General features: G+C 32.3%; 1 pseudogene across 1 annotated transcript in view; it reads right to left on the bottom strand.

Moving 5' to 3' along the window:
• The window catches only part of LOC308263468 (calcium-binding and coiled-coil domain-containing protein 2-like), a 156,380-nt pseudogene that overhangs the window by 24,066 nt on the left and 115,395 nt on the right, over positions 1–16,919 (bottom strand). The gene's annotated exons all lie outside the window — the stretch shown is intronic.

The raw sequence follows: 16,919 nt of genomic DNA, 5'->3' as shown, positions 1-16,919 counted from the left end.
GAAAAAGAAAAGGAAAAAAAAGAAAGTATAGGGCCATATATTTGTTCGCATATGTGTGAGCAACAGTGGAAGGGTATTTGGGGAGGAAGGTGGGAAGTAGGTTAGGAAGATTTGGTAAAAAGAACAGTTGGGGCAAGTGAGGTGGATGAAGAGAGAAACACACCAAGGGATGTGTGCATGTGTATTTCTGTCACATCGAACCTCCCTATGATGTTTAAATGCAAAGCACCAAAAAAGGTATATTTAAAAATTGAATTTCTGCTCTAACTTGGTTTCATTGACACTGATTTTACTTCTTTCTTTTCCTAGTTTTAAAATTATAATTTTTCTGAATCAGTTTCTTTGAAATACATTATTTTCAGCAGCAAGGGAAATAATTTAATAGCAATTACTACTTATATTTATAAATTTAACATTTATTTTAATATAATATTGAAAATTACATTTTATTTTTTATTTTTATTTATTTATTTTTTTGTGTGGTACTGGGGATTAAATCCAGGGGCCTTCTACCTCTAGGCTACACTCCCAGACCTCTACATATTTTATTTGGAAACAGAGTCTCACTAAGTTGCTGAGAGCCTCACTAAGTAGCTGAGACTGGCTTCGAAACTGCAAGCTCCTCCTGTCTCAGCCTCCCAAGTACTGGGATTACAAGCGTGCACCACCACGCCTGGCTTGAAAATTTCATAAATTTTAATAATTTATGATTTTGATAGGGTACAACTGGTATTATCAATTCTACTTTATTTTTTAAACTATGGTATTTTCTTAAAATTATTTCACCTGCTATTTCAGTGAAAGTTTACTCTATGATAATTTTTAGAAAATGTACTTATACATATTCCCAAGGTAGGATAGAAAACATAAGGATAGGCAGAAATGAGACACATGGAACAAAATAAAAATGGCTATGATTTAAAATACAAATTTTAAATCTGGATTTAAAGTCTACTTCTACATACTTTGATCACAAACTACCCCAATATATATATGGTATTTTTACAATATATGTATCTGTATGGTATTTTTACCTCATTCTCAAGTCCATTAAAAATCTCTCTTCTGACTCTGGACTAAAAGTTTTAATTTGTTTTCTTCATATCCATAGTGCCAAGAATGCTTCTGCTCAACAAATATATTGATTTATATTTTAATATCAGATTATTTTATCTATATTTTATACACTTGAAAAACCCTCAATGTTACAATAATATAACTATGTTTAAATTCAGAATAAAAATGATTAATCTCCTGATGTGGAAGGACTTAACAAAAATCAAAGAAAAAGAGAGAAGAACCTTAGAACATAATTATTAACATGTCCAGTTACCAAGACAAAGAAGGACTAAAAATACCATTGAATACCTCTCCACTCGTGTCTCTATAGATTTTACATAAATAAATATGTCTTATTAAACTGAAGCTAATGCATTCTTTTCCACACTCTATCAGAGTATGTCTTTCTTTCTTTCTATCAATAAAATCAATCTTTACCTCACTTTGACCCATTTTTCGATTTTTATTTGGTGATGGTGTCGTGGAACCAAATGATCTGAGTTGTTACCTGTCTCCCTGCTAAGGATCTCCATATGACCTCTGTGCCAGTAACATCTTGTTTCTGAAATTTTCATTTGCCCTTTGCTTAAATTCACCTTTAATTCTTTTTTATTTATGATATTGATGTATAGCTATTTTTGTTTAATCTTTTCTCTATAAGCATATTCTTATGAAAATTCCAAGAGAAGAATATGTACAAGGAAGAAAAATGTATAGAAAACTGACATGCTTAAAAATGTTCTTATTTGCTGAGAGTGGTGGCACACTCTTGTAATCCCAGAATTGGGGAGGCTGAGACCTGAGGATCCTGGTTTGTGGACAGCCTCAGCCACTTAGGCCATCTGCAACTTAGTGAGACCCTGTTTCAAAATAAAGAATAAAAAATAGGACGGGGGTGTAGTTCGGAGATTGGATGCCCTGGTTTCTATCCCCAAACCCACACACACACAAAAAAAATTCTTATTCTATCTTGATCCTTGATTGTTAATTTGATAATACAATTTATAATACATTTTTGTTCAGGAAGTTTTATTAAAAGCATTTGTTGTGTCTTTTACTTTTTATGTAGAAAACTAGACAAATTTTTATTTTAATCTATGTTAGAATGCATTTGTTTTTTCTTCATAATTTCAAGATGATGTTACATTTCATGTTCTTTTTCTTACTCATTCTGAATACTTAATTCAGTGAGTTTTCTCTACTGATTAGTTCTTAGAAATATACTTAATTTTTAATAGTATTTTTCCTAATTTTTTCTGTTCTGTCTTTTGAAATTTTTGTAATTGGACTATTAGATATGATGTGCTTTTTTGGGAAGTTTTAGTTTCTTTTTAATCCTAATTACCATATTTAATTATTCAAATTTTTAAGAGTTTTACTGACATTTCTTTCAACATTTTATTCTATTCATTATATTATACTTTTAATTTCTCTAAAAATTTTAGTGTGTTTTAAAAGTGAGATTTTATATATTTTTTGAGACAATTAGCTTTTATATTTCTGGTTTGCGCTTATAGTTTGATGCTTTTTTGTTTTACCTCCATTTTTATCAATTTTTTTGTTTTCTATGTTTCATGTTGTAAGCTTGTCTCACACATTCAATAGTAACAAAAACTGTGCAGTTCCTTGCAAAAGTACTCTTCAGATATTTGAGAAAATTTTTCTATTGACAACTAGAAAGAAAAACCCTAAGTCTTAGTTTGAGTGTTTCAGAACCAAGTGAACAATTACGTAGAGACTGTGTAACCAGAGTAATGGGTGATGTGTATGTTATGTTTTTTCCCCTTAATGCCACTGATGGTTGTTCAATGATTACTGACAAGCTGAATAGTATTTTCAACAAATATTAGAGAACAGAATCTATTTAGAGATTGCTTCCTGGCTCCTCCTACTCATAAATTTTTATCTTGAGATTCCAAAACCTACATTTTAGGAATAAATAAATAGATGAGATGGATCAACTCATATGATTTCAGCCCAAATATAAATTATATAAATTTTTGCATGGAGCAAAGTTAATTGATAGCTCTAGTACCACAAGAAGCCATTTAAAAAAAGCAATATTACCTAAGAAATCTATCATTATCTGGAGGTACATGTCATACTTTCTAATGTCTCATTTATAACATAAATTTTAGTAAAAAAAAATGAGACAATAATATGTGAAGAAAAATAAGAAAATGCCAACAGCTGAATTCATGTAAGTCTGAAAACAGATGAAATGTTGAGGAAAATGAAAATCACTTATAATTATTTAAGGAATTAAATCTATATATATATATAAAATCCACCTACAAAAAAAATTATGTCCAGATAGGCCTACTATTAAATTGTAACTGAATGAGTAAGAGAAAATGGAACTTCTGGAAAAATGGTGACTAAGGGAACCAGCATCACAGTACTACTAACACTTGATCTCTATCATCTTAAAAGAGAAAAAGACAACAAAAATTGAAAAAAGCAAAAAAAATAAAAAATTTTGAGAGTCACTGGAAACAAAGCCAGAACACAGAACTGAGGACAATCAAGTACCCGGCACATCTCCATCTCGTATAACTGCAGTGGGACTGTTGGCACTATAGTCTCCAGGACTCTCCAGCAAAAAAAAAGTCAATGACTTGATATAAAGTGAGATGTTGAAGCTCATCAGAGTTGTAGGTAATTGGAACCTTACTTCATGCTCTACAAGGATTTTACAGTCTGGTTTACTAAGTAGAACTTTCAGTAGCTGTGCCAAAGTTCTCCACATCCTCCAGAGATCCAGAAAGGCACTCAACAACACAATAAGTGAACTAGCCATTCTTATGTGAGGCTGCCCAGTGATGCCTCAGAAACTCTTATGGCAAGACATGGGCTCACAAGGTCTGAGACTTTGCCATTCGCTCTGGTAAAGGTGAGTCTTTTGTCAGGTACAGAAGAGGTACAGATTAGCAGACAGCCCTCATGACCAACTGGGCAAAGAGGGCTATAGTCCCAAGAGCCCAGTATCTAAGTAGTCCATCCAAAATTTCCACAAACCACCCAATCTTGGTGACTGGAGAGAAGTCACACTGACTCATCCCTATCTAGAGAAAATGCAGAATCCTACGTATACACTGGGTTTTGGTCCCAGCTGCACCCACCATGTACATATGTGAGGAGAGATACAGCTTTAAGTTGTGTGGAAAGTATAAAAACCTGTTACTATATGAGATTCAGCCCCAGTATACTGGCCACCTGAGTTGAAAGAAAGAAACTCTGGGATAGGCTATATGAAGAGCTCAGAGACTCAACCTTGCAGTGGAAAAGAAAGCAGTGGCACTTGGCCCTTGCACAGACAGAGTGAGACACCAGGCCAGGGTCCCAATTATTGAAGAAGAACAAAAAATAGGGCTACAAAATGACATCATTGGTATAGTTTACAGAGAAAATGAGAATGCTTGAAACATGCTCAAGAAATTAATGTAGAATGTGTATTTAAATGGCTGAAAGAATTCACACAGACCCAACAGGAGTGCAAAGGCCAAGAATGCTCAGTATTTATATATTTGTAGGGTTTTTTAAATGTGTGTGTATGTGTGTGTGTGTGTTTGCTCTCTTTCTTATCCCTTTTACCAAGTACTTCTTTAATATCTACTCTCATTTATCCATCCCATTTTTATTTTCTTTGTCTTATATTAAATCCACTTCATATAATTTTACCCAAATACTATAAACTGATTAATAGAATCCTCATATATTTACTATATCTAATCTTTACTATATAATATCTCACTATATTCAAACTCTCATTAAACTCAATCCTATCTGCTACTTTATTATTGCAGCTACTACTTCAGCACCTTCTCACTCCACCATTGCCATTAAATACAACACAAGTTGCCTTTGTATATACCAGCTGACGCCTACAGAATGAGACAAAGCTATCATAAGAAACAAAGATAAAAACTTAAGAAACCTGAAATCATAGAAAGGAAGAAAAGCAAAAAAGCAATGGACTCCAACAAACTCACAAAAACAGAGCCCAATTGCATAGAATTACCGAGATCTCCATAAGGACAAATATACACTTTAATAATAGACATAATAAAAGATTTCTGAAAATAATATAGAAAGAACCTGAAACAAATAAAGGAAAAAATTAATAAAGAATCTGACACTTTTAAAAGGAATCAGAAAGAAGCTGTGCAGAAAGTAAAGGATGAAAGTAAAGGATGTGCAGAAAGTAAATTGAAGTGAAGGCATCAATACAAACTATAAACAATAAAGTAGACTAAATGAAAAATAGAATGTCATGCTAAGAATACCACTTTAAAAATGAATGTATAATATGTAATTTAGAAAAACAATTTGACAACATGAAATGGACATTGAATAAATATGGGGCCAGTTTTAAAAGAGCTAACAAAAGAATAATAGGCATAGAAGATGGTCTACAATCTAAACCCAAAGGAATAAAAAATATTTTCAAAGAAGTAATACCATAAAAATTTCAAACATAGAAAAAGAAGTTGACATACAAGTAAAAAATATATATATAAAACCCGTTTTACAAAATATCAGAGAAAATGTTCATCATGCCACATAATAGTAAAACTGACTAACATAGAGGCCAAAGAGAGAATCTTAAACATGACAGAAGCAAAAAATACAAGTTACATTCAGAAGCAAACCATGTAGAATCACTCCAGACATCCAAAACCAAGTTATGAAAGTTATGAGGGACTGGAACAACATATTAAAAACTCTGAAAGGAAACAACTTGTACCCAAAAATTTCTACCCAGTAAAAATTTCTCTCAAGTTAGACAGGAAAGTGAAAATATTCCAACACAAATAAAAGCTGAAAAATGTATGTCTTTCTAACCAGCACTAGAAAAAATACTCAAAAAATTAAATACAAAAAAGAAATAAGTAATAAATGCCAGAGACAGAGAGATATCAATTCCATTAAACAAAAAAATGAACAAAGTATAACAAACACTATCTCAAAAAAAGTTAAAACTCAAAATGTTAGAAACTAAAAATCACCTCTCAATAATCACACTGAATATAGATGACCTCAACTACCAAATAAGAAGACATATAGTGGCAAAATGGATTAAAAAACCAGAAACTATTTATCTTCTGCCCTCAAGAAACACACCTTATAAGTAAAGATAGCAACAAACTAAAAGTGCGGGTCTTAAGCAAGTTAATCCATGCAAACAGAACTGGAAGACAAGCAGGAGTAGTAAGTATTATATCAGAAAAGATAGACTTCAGGCCAATGCTTATCAAAAGAGACAAAGTAAGTCATTTTTTACTAATAAATGGAACAATCCAGCAAGAGGAAATAATGATAGTCAACATTTATGCCCCAAACATTGGTGCAGCCACTTTTATAAAACAAACTCTTTGTGACATTAAATCAAACATAGACCAATACAATAATACTGGAGACTTCAACATTCCTCTCACACCACTAGACTGATATTCTACACAAAAGCTCAGTAAACATGTCTCAAACCTAAAGAACACCAGAAACCTCTTATACAGATACACAATATTTCATCCAACTGAGTTCATTTTTTTCCTCAGTTGCTCATGCAACATTTTTCAAAATAGATCATATTCTGGACTACAAAGTGAGCACTACCAAATTAAAAAAATGTGACATACCCCCATTTCTTTTCAAATTACAATGAAATGAAACTAGAAATTAACAGTAAGAAGATATGTAGTAACCACATAAACTTGTGAAAACTGAACATCACACTCAGGATATTCCAAAAAATTAAAATGTGAAACACTAAACATAACCAATGAAGTTTAAAGACCCCTACAAAGAAAATTATGAAGCACTAAAAAACTGAAAAAGAACTTAGGGAATGAAAAATCTTCCTCTTTCTTGGATATGCAGAATAAATATCAAAATGACCATTCTTCCAAATGTGATCTACAGATTGAACACAATACCCATTAAAATACCAATGGCATTTCTCAGAGATATAAAAATGAGTTTTTAAATATATTTAGAACAACAAAATAACAAGAATAGCCAAAGTAGTTAACAACAAAAACTATGTAGGAGGAATCATAACCTGACTTGAAAATATACTTACAAAGCCATAGGAATAAAAACAGGATGGTTTTAGCACAATAACAAATATATAGACCAATGGAGCAAAAGAGAAGACTCAAAAAAATCCATATAATTACAGCCAATTAATTTTTTAAAGAGGCCAAAAATATATAATGTAAAAACAATAGCCTCTTCAACAAATCGTGTTGGCAGAACTGGTTAAACATATGCAGAAAAATGGAAAGAATCCCCACTTTCTCACCTTGCACAAGAGTAAATTCAGAAAGGATCAAATACTTGGAAATTATACCAGAGACCCACAGCTCCTTGAAGAGTGCAAAGACCCAACACTGCAGCACATAGGGACAGGTAAAACCTTCTCAACAAGATCCCACAAGAAAGTAAAAGGTGGATCAATATGTGAATTTGCATTAAACTAAAGAGCTTCTGTAGAGCAAAGGAAGATATCAAGAAACTCAACAGTGAGATGACAGATGGAGAGAAAAATTTTGCCAACTATTTCTCTGATAGAACACTAATATCTAGAATATACAGAGAACTCAAGAAACACAGCACTTAGAAAATAGATAACACAGTCCAAATATGTGAAAAAAAAACTAAATAGACATTGCACAAAAGAAGAAATTTAAATAGCCAATAAATGTATAAAAATGCTCAACACCATTACCATAATTTGCAGAGAGATGCAAAGCAAAACTAACTTGAGATTTCATCTAACTTTAACTAGAATGACAATCATTCAAACACGGACAACAACAAATGCCAATGAAGCTATGGAGAATTGGGAACTCTAATACATTGTTGCAAATTAGTAAAAACACTTTAGAAAATAGTATAGAGGATCCCCAAAAGAAGGAGAACAAATGTAGTATATTATTTGACAATACTACTTTTTGGTATTTACCCAAAAGAATGGAAATCAAAGTGCCAAACTAAAGCATGTACTTCTATGTTCATAGTCAAACAATTCACATTTGTCAAACTATGGAATTTCCAAGATGTCCATCAACAGATAAATGGATTACAAAACTATGGCATATGTACACAATATAATTTTACTTAGACATAATAAACAAAATTATGTCATTTTTGGAAAGTGGATCAAACTGGGGAACGTTGTGCAATGTGAAATTAGTCAGTCACAAAAATTAAGAAATTGAGCCGGGCGTGGTGGTGAACGTTTGTAATCCCCGTGCTTGGGAGGCAGTGACAGGAGGATCACACAGGTTCAATGCCAGCCTCGCTGGCTTAAGAGACCCTGTTTCCAAATAAAAATATAAAATAGGTCTGGGAGTGAAGCCCGGAGGTAGAAGGGTTTTCAGGAACCCCAGTACTACCAATAAATAAATAAATAAATAAATCGGATGCCGTCAAAATAGGAAGAATTTAGGGAGCAAGGGGTCAGTTGAGAAATTCTAGATGAAGGAGGAGAAACTACAGATAAACAAATAAGAAGGCCTAACTAGGGTTTATGGGAGAGGAAAAGAGGAAAGTTATCTAATATACATGACGTACAATCAGAAACATATCAGTGTCAATCACTAAGCCAATTATAAGATAGAAGGAGGGGAGAAGAAATTGGTGAAATTTAGAAAGTGCCAAAAGAGTGATGTGGACACGTAGCCTTTACCTTTTGTACCCCATTAAGATGTATGTCTAAATGCACCAGTAAAATAAATATGACTCATAGACTTGGAATCAGATCACAGACCTTGCAGCTCCTTGAAAAGAGCATAGGTCCAATATTTAAACACATAGGCATAGGTAAAAACTTTCTCAAAAAGACCCCCAAAACACAAAACATTTAAAAGAGAATCAAAAGGTTAATTGGATTTTATTAAAATGAAGAGCTTCTGTAAAGCAAAGGAAGTTTTCAAGAACCTCAACAGAGAGCTGACAGAATGAGAGAAAATTTTTGCCAAGTATTTCTCTGATAGAGAAATAATAACTAAAATATACAGAGAACTCAAAAACACAGCACTAAAAAACAAATAGTGCAATCCAAATATGTACAAGTAAACTAAATAGACACTTAACAAAAGAAGAAATTCAAGTAGCCAATAAATTTATTAAAATGCTCCGCATTGTTAGCAATCAGAGAGTTTTATATCAAAAGTACTCAGACTTCACATAAGTCTAGAAAGACAATCATTAAAAACACAAACAACAACAAATGCTGGCAAGGGTAGAGAAGCAGAAACTCTAATACATTGTATGTGGGATTGCAAAATAGTGAAACCACTTTTGAAAACAGTATAGAGGATCCTCAAAAGAATGAGAATAAACCCACCATTTTATCTAGCAATATCACTCCCGAGTATCTACCCAAAATAATGGAAACTAAACTACCAAAATCATACATGCATATCTATATCCATAGCTCCACAATTCACAATTGCCAAACTATGAAAACAGCCATGATGTTCATCAACAGATCAATGCATTGTAAAGCTACAGAATATAAACATAAAAAAACTTACTCAGCCATAAAGAAGAACAAAATTATGTTATTTGCAGTGAAATGAATTTAACTGGAGAACATTGTGTTAAGTGAAATTAGTCAGTCAAAGAAAGTAAAAAATTCTGAGAAATTCATAATATGCTGAAGCTAGGATAGATAAAATGAGTCATAGGAGAAACTCTAGACAAAGAAGAAGCCATAGATGAAAATATATCTAAGAGAGGGGAATGGGAAGATGGAAGAGAAAAAAATCTTTAATATACATGATTCACAACCATAAAAGTTAATCATTAAGCCAAACATGAGAAGAAGGGAGGGAATGGATTGGGAATTGGGAAAGGACTAAATGAGTGATATGCATGTGTATGCCTCTATCATTTTGTACCCCATTAAGATGTATGACAACAATACAACAATTAAGAGAAAATAGTAATGTCATAAAACTTGTTTTAGAGCATTGCGAACTAAATAATATATCAAATCACATTTCATGAATTTAACTACTTAAGTTAATGTTAATGTTATAAAGACAAATTTAGAAAAATATTTTAATTACTGTATATAAAATTAGAAAATTTTTAACAGAATCTAAAGTGCCCGTTATAAAAACAACCAAGTGATATCAAATATGTATCTTATGTGATTAATGGTTAAAATAAAATTATTATCTTACACATATAATGGAAGTTTATTCTGGAATATATCTAACAGAATGAATGAAATACAAGAAAGATTAAGATATCCAGACATAGATTTGGCAGTAACCTTTTTGTATGCCATGTTACAGATTTACTTTTCTCAGTCTTGACAAAATGTCTTTGCTTAATAAAAGAAATGTATCTGACAGATGACATTCTTATTGCCAAGACAAAGAGCTCTCTATAAAAATAGAAAAATTGTCATCTGATTAGTTTTCTCAATTTATCTACTTGTTCTCTTTGTTCCCTTTTAAATATATGTATGGTATTGTTACCTTTTCCAGATGAAAGCAAACCAAATTGAAACTGTGTGGAGTATCTGAAAAATAAAAAACAGCATGAATAGCACTGAAATAATAAGACTCACTTTTATGGCTGTATCTTTACTTTTGAGGGGCAGACACTGTAAATAATAATTTAGTTTTAATGATAAGTAAAAATAAAATAATATACAATAAATTTCCAGTAGTATACTATTTTGAAACCTATAGTCAAATGAAAGAAAACTCATTTATATTGAATTGCAAAACAAAAAAAAATCAGTATGAGATGTAATTGAATATATATATATATATATATATATATATATATATATATATATATGCAGAAAGCTTCCTGAAAAAAAATTATTTTCGGTATCACCATATAGTCCTTTAAGACATTATGTGTAATGCCACAAAAAAACAATTTCACACAATATAAGTAATTCATTAACAGTATGCAGTAACACATCTTCTTATGGATTCTTAAGTGTTATATTTACTGAAAATTACCTAAGTCCATTTTATATTGTTATATCAAAATACCACACAGGGTAATTCATAAAAAAAAATGTACTTGGCTCACAGTTCTGGAAGTTGGGAAGTATAAGAGTGAGAAGTTGACAACATTTCTACATAGTTCAAGACCAAAGAAGAGTGAAAGAGGAGATAGAGAATTAATTCACAGAATTGAGTCCATTTAAAATCAGCATTAGGAAGGAGATTCAAAATGGTGACTGGAGGACACAGCACATTGCAGTAGCTGGAACAAAGTTCAACTACCGAGAAAGGATCATCTTATCATCTTAACAAAAAAAATAAGCAAAGCAGCAGAAGATATGAACCAAAACACAAATGGGAACCACAGTAGAAGAAATCCAGTAGGAAGGAATCCCATCTTGGGTCACCAGCCCAAACCATAAGTGCTGGCGTTGGCCAACTCTGGCACTGCAGCCCCAATAAGTCCCCCCAAATAATTCAAGACCTTGAAGTGTAGAAGTTGTCTGCAAGGTTTCAACATCCTAAGTAAACAGCACCACACTTTGGAGATGTAGAAAAAAATCCAAAAGCTCGTGCACTCACCAGAGGTGGCACCCACAGGGGCACACCTTGCCCTCCAGAGACCTGGCAAGCAGGGCAACCAGGTAACTGCTTTCATTACTTGATACTCTAAACAGGCAAACGACCACCCAGAGCAGCCGTAAGACCCAGGCGGCTAAGACTTGGTGGCCCATCCCAGAGGTAGTTCAGTTATAACCTAGAGACACAGGAAAGGCATAGTGCTCAAGGTGTGGCACCTGCACAAGGTCACAAAGGGTCACTCCAAGACTACACTGGACACCCTTCACTGGTGAAGCTAGGGAAGCACAGGTGCAGAGAAAAGGGCCTGATCCCAGGGCAGATAGCTCAGAGCCAGGGCTGGAGGGCATGTGGAGCACAGGGTGGGGAAGCACAGAACCCTGAGCTTACACAGAACTAATTATCAGTGACACCTGATGCCCTGACACCTAAACACAAAGCTGTCAGAGGTGAAAGAAGGGCACAAACACTCATAAAGTGGGTCCAAAAGCTGACAATATGGTATGGGACAAATGAGAGACATTGGAATATACTCTGGCATCTATCACAGTAAACAGACATACAGATGTTATATGGTCCCTGGTCCTATATACATAAAGTAACTAGAAGGTTTTCTAGTTTTTTTAGAATCAAAAGACTAAAACTAATTATTATTTTTTATAGCCATTAATTGTATTGTTCTTTGATTTATCATGACATACAACCTAATTTAAATATTTACTCCTTATACCTAAAAGGTCAAAAATTTCTACTGTTAAACAAACTTTAGTTTGTATACCTTATAATTTATTATGTATTTAACCAAATGTTTATTTCAAATTATTTAATATTGATTATTTTATTTTTATTTCTATGTTTTTATTTTATAATATATATAATTTGATTTTGTGTTTTTCTATTTTATTCTGAAAATTGGATGGACTTACTTACCTGTTCTAGTTTTTATTCATTGGTTCTTTAGCTAACATACCTTCTAAATATTATATTTACTTTGAAAGTTATATATTCTTATGTTATATACAATTTTGGAAGTTCTATCATATATGTGATAAAAATGTATAACAATAAAACTTTAGTGTTACACAATAATATTATTAAATAAATAATTTTGGAAGAAACTTTAATTTTCCAATTATCTTTTTCAAAATAATATAAATATGTAGGTAGAAGCAATTATGAATTAAGTCATTCTTTTGTTAAATATGTTTCAATTAAAAACACAATATGTGGAAATATTCCAAATATTTGTGAAATTATGCATGCAATAGAATTAGCTCTTTAATGTAATAAAATATATTAAAATTATTATTAATTTTTTTACTTATTATGACCTTGTTTACATTGCTTTACAATTATTTTAGTGCTATTTTAAATCTGTGTATTGACAGATGGCATTAACAACTTGTCAAAATGTGAATTTCAGGCTTTAAGTTTTGAACTGACAAAATTTTATCTTCTGGTTATGAGGCTGTAATGTACAATTTTTATTTTTTTTTATTTTTTATGTGGATCATATTGGAATTGGCATACATTCTGACTATGCTTTGTTCCCTCTCCTCCCCACATCCACTTTCCTCCCTCCCAATAATGAGTGTCCAGGTTAACCGTGATACATTCAGTCTTTTACACATATTTGGATGTAGCTCCTCCATTAATCAACCTTTGCCTTCTTAGTCTCCTACCCTTCCATTTCAGCTTTGCTGAGGTTTCTCCTCCATTATCTGGAGTCCTGGTATTCCTAAAGTACAATTTTTTTTAAAGTTTTTCAATTATGAAAACATGTATATTACATCATTACATTTACATAACAACTGAGATAACGAATGACATGGAAGACAGATTAAACATTTTCAAGACACAGAAGTTGGAGTAATAGGAAGTAGCCATAATTTGGTAGCATTAGCAAGACTTGTCATGGTACAGTTAGATTGCTTGGTTGTAGTAGGGATTAAATTGAGCTAACTGCTTGATAAGATTACATAGAGAGTTGCATACAATCAAATATATATGGACAAAACCCCAATAATTGGTTAATTCAGGATAACCTATATAAATTTTACCAATTTTATATTACTGTTCTGAATTTTATAATGTTACTGAATTTTTCTGAATTTTATAATGTTACTGTTCTGATGCAATGTATTAATTTTGGGAGAGGGTAGGCAAAGGTTGCATGAGACATCTCTATGCATTGCTTTGAAAATTTCTGTGATTTTATAATTATTAATGCAGCCTTCTCTTTCCTGAGTATTTAAAAATCTTTGCATAAAAATATTTAAATTCCCAAGACTGTTATATAAACACTTCTTATTTTAGTGGTAAGAATATTATGGTACTGTTATTCAAGAAATGTCATTTTCAGTTTGAGTGTTTTTAAATAGCAAAGAATCAGTCTCTGGCATATGTTAGAGATAGACTTACTTAAGGTTAATTTACCCATTTTTTTCTGCTCCACATTGGGCTGCCCATTTTTTTTCATTAAAGTGATAGAAGATAAAATGAATCTCAAACTAACCATACTGGTACATAGTATGTCCTGGATAAACTATAATCTAGTAGTTGCTTTATAATCCAGAAAGGTCACTGGACTTATGTGGTTCATCTTTTCTGGTGAATGTATAATTCAAATTTGATCCCGTGAAGTGAAGTCTTTGGTTGTCTGCTTCATAATCTCAAAAGGAACTATTCATTAGCAGTGGGCAACAAGATAAAATAAAAATATAAACATGAGTGTGTGCATAATGTCATCCCTTTCTTAATAAAAAAGTGCAATACTAAAATACATTGTGAAAAGAAGAATGTGTTGTTACTATGAGATAAATTTCCTATTGTACTCAGCCTCTCAGTATAGTTAAAACTTTTCATGGGTGCTGCATTTAGTTTTGGCTCTGCAACTTCATAGAAAACTACAGAGGATTAAAAGAGGTACCATAAATGATTAAAATATTTAAAATATGACTTCTAAAAGAGGATAAAAGTGTGAAAATTATTTAGATTGGAGAACATGAAGCCAAGAGATAAGTTGTACAAATGACCCACAAGTATACAAAGTATGCCATACTTTTATTTATTTTTTTACTCTTCCTGGAATAAGTAAACATAAATTACAAGAAAAAAAATTAGATTGTATTTTAAATTGAATTTCAATAAATTTTGCTGATGTAAATATTTTAAATTATTGTCTATTGGTATTACAGCATTTTCTTTTCGGTAAATAAACTATTCAGTCAAAATGTGTCTAATTTGGTAGATATACTTTAAGAGGCACGAGGACTGGGGTGAATTCTCTGCCACAGAATCTCCTAAGCATAGAATTGCTATAAGTAAAATCAGTCATGTGAGAAAAAAATACACGTAAAGATATTTGCATAAAGCATACAAAGTAGACTCTTTTCCAATGGTGGAAAAAAATGCTTCCTGGCACTAAATGATTACATAGGGTAAACAAAATTATGTTTTCTGCCTGCAGTGTGTTGTCTTTTCTCTCCTCCTATATGGTATATGTCCTGTCTTTATACTTTAAAAGTCCTGGTTTTTTTTTCTTTTGTCTATTCTCCTAACCCTATGAACCTCCTATCCAATTATTATTATACAAATATTTTCTGAGTATCTGCTGTTTTTATAAAAACTCTTTTTATCTTAAGAGCACAGTGGAAAATAAATAAAGTAATAATAAATGTTTTAGCATAAGGAGTCACTTAGCCACATAAGAGAAGTACATGGGCATTACAGTTCAGGGTGCTATTGGACCATATAATTTGTAAAGGTTCTGTTTAGAGTACAATAGTTTCTTTAAAGTAGCTGTTCAGTCTTTATGAATACTAACATTACCATCTGTTTCTTTCCCAGATGGAAAGTATTTATTATGTCTTTTTGGCATATGGAGTGGGGTCTTGAATCTGCACAGTGAATCTGTGCTACTATTTGGGCATCTCGGGTCCTCTGAGGTGAAGATTTTTTTATGGCTATTTGATCACTGTCCATGGGTCTCTGATCCTGAAATCTAAAGGTGAAAAACATGGGAATTATGCTTTCTCATCTTGGTTACAAAATGTATTCCTCTCCCATGACTCCATCTCACCTCAGTTTTTATTTGTTCCTGACAACTGGTTGTGATTCCCACTTGATCTCTGGCCTGGCTGAAGTCAGCCTAGACTGCTCTCAAAACTGTTTAGTTATTTTCAAGACAAACATTTCTGTTTAGTTAAGAGATATATTCCTATCAATAAATTGCACTTTATAAACATGAATAGAAAAAATTATAACTATATTAACTGGAAAAGAAGATCCTGATGATTAAGAGCACATTAAAAGATGCGCATGGCCGGGCGTGTTGGCACACACTTGTAATCCCCAAGCTTGGGAGGTGGAGACAGGAGGAGGATCACTCAGGTTCAAAGCCAGCCTTGCTGGCTTAAGAGACCCTGTTTCCAATATATATATATTTAGGTCTGGGAGTGTAGCCCAGAGGTAGAAGGGTTTCCAGAAACCCCAGTACCACCCAAAAAAAAAAAAAAAAAAAAAAAAAAGATAGGCATGGCGGGCGGCACAAGCTATAATCTCAGTACTTTGAAGCTTAGACAAGAGGACTGATGATTTTAACCTAGCCTCTGCAATTTAGCAAGATCATGTTTCAAAAAAATTAAATAGTACTAGAGATATGGATCAGAGATAGAATGCTCTGGCTTCAATCCTTAGTACCACAAACACACAGAAAGAAAGATTGAAAGAAATAAAGAAAGAGAAGGAAAAAGAAAGAAAGAAAGAAAGAAAGAAAGAAAGAAAGAAAGAAGAAAGAAAGAAAGAAAGAAAGAAAGAAAGAAAGAAAGAAAGAAAGAAAGAAAGAGGAAAAAAAGAAGGGAGAATTGAATCGCTCCTCTATAGTCTAAAGGTGAAAGAGTATTGAGTATCTCTGGAGTGCAAGATATGCACTTATGTATTTTCAGTACCACCATTCCACCCTGGGATTCACAAGAAAAAGTTACAAACCCAAAGTGATAGAACTGTCCCATAGCATTGCACAATGTATACATCCTAAAACCATCACATTGTATACCATAAATATGTATAATTATTGTGTTTACATATATTAATTACAATAAATGTAAAATAAGATAAAAGTAAAATACTTACTGATAAAGTCTGTATTTTATGAAATAAAAGTAAATTATCTGCACAAAATAATGAAAACAATAAAACAATGAATAAACCAGCCAAAATAATTGATGAAAATATAGAAACTATAAAAATGGTAGTAGAAAATATATATTGCAATCATGTAACTACTTGCTATATAGA

The sequence above is a fragment of the Muscardinus avellanarius genome, assembly GCF_963383645.1.
Source record: "Muscardinus avellanarius genome assembly, chromosome: 5".
NCBI lineage: Eukaryota > Metazoa > Chordata > Mammalia > Rodentia > Gliridae > Muscardinus > Muscardinus avellanarius.
This window is presented reverse-complemented; position numbering and strand designations above follow the sequence as displayed.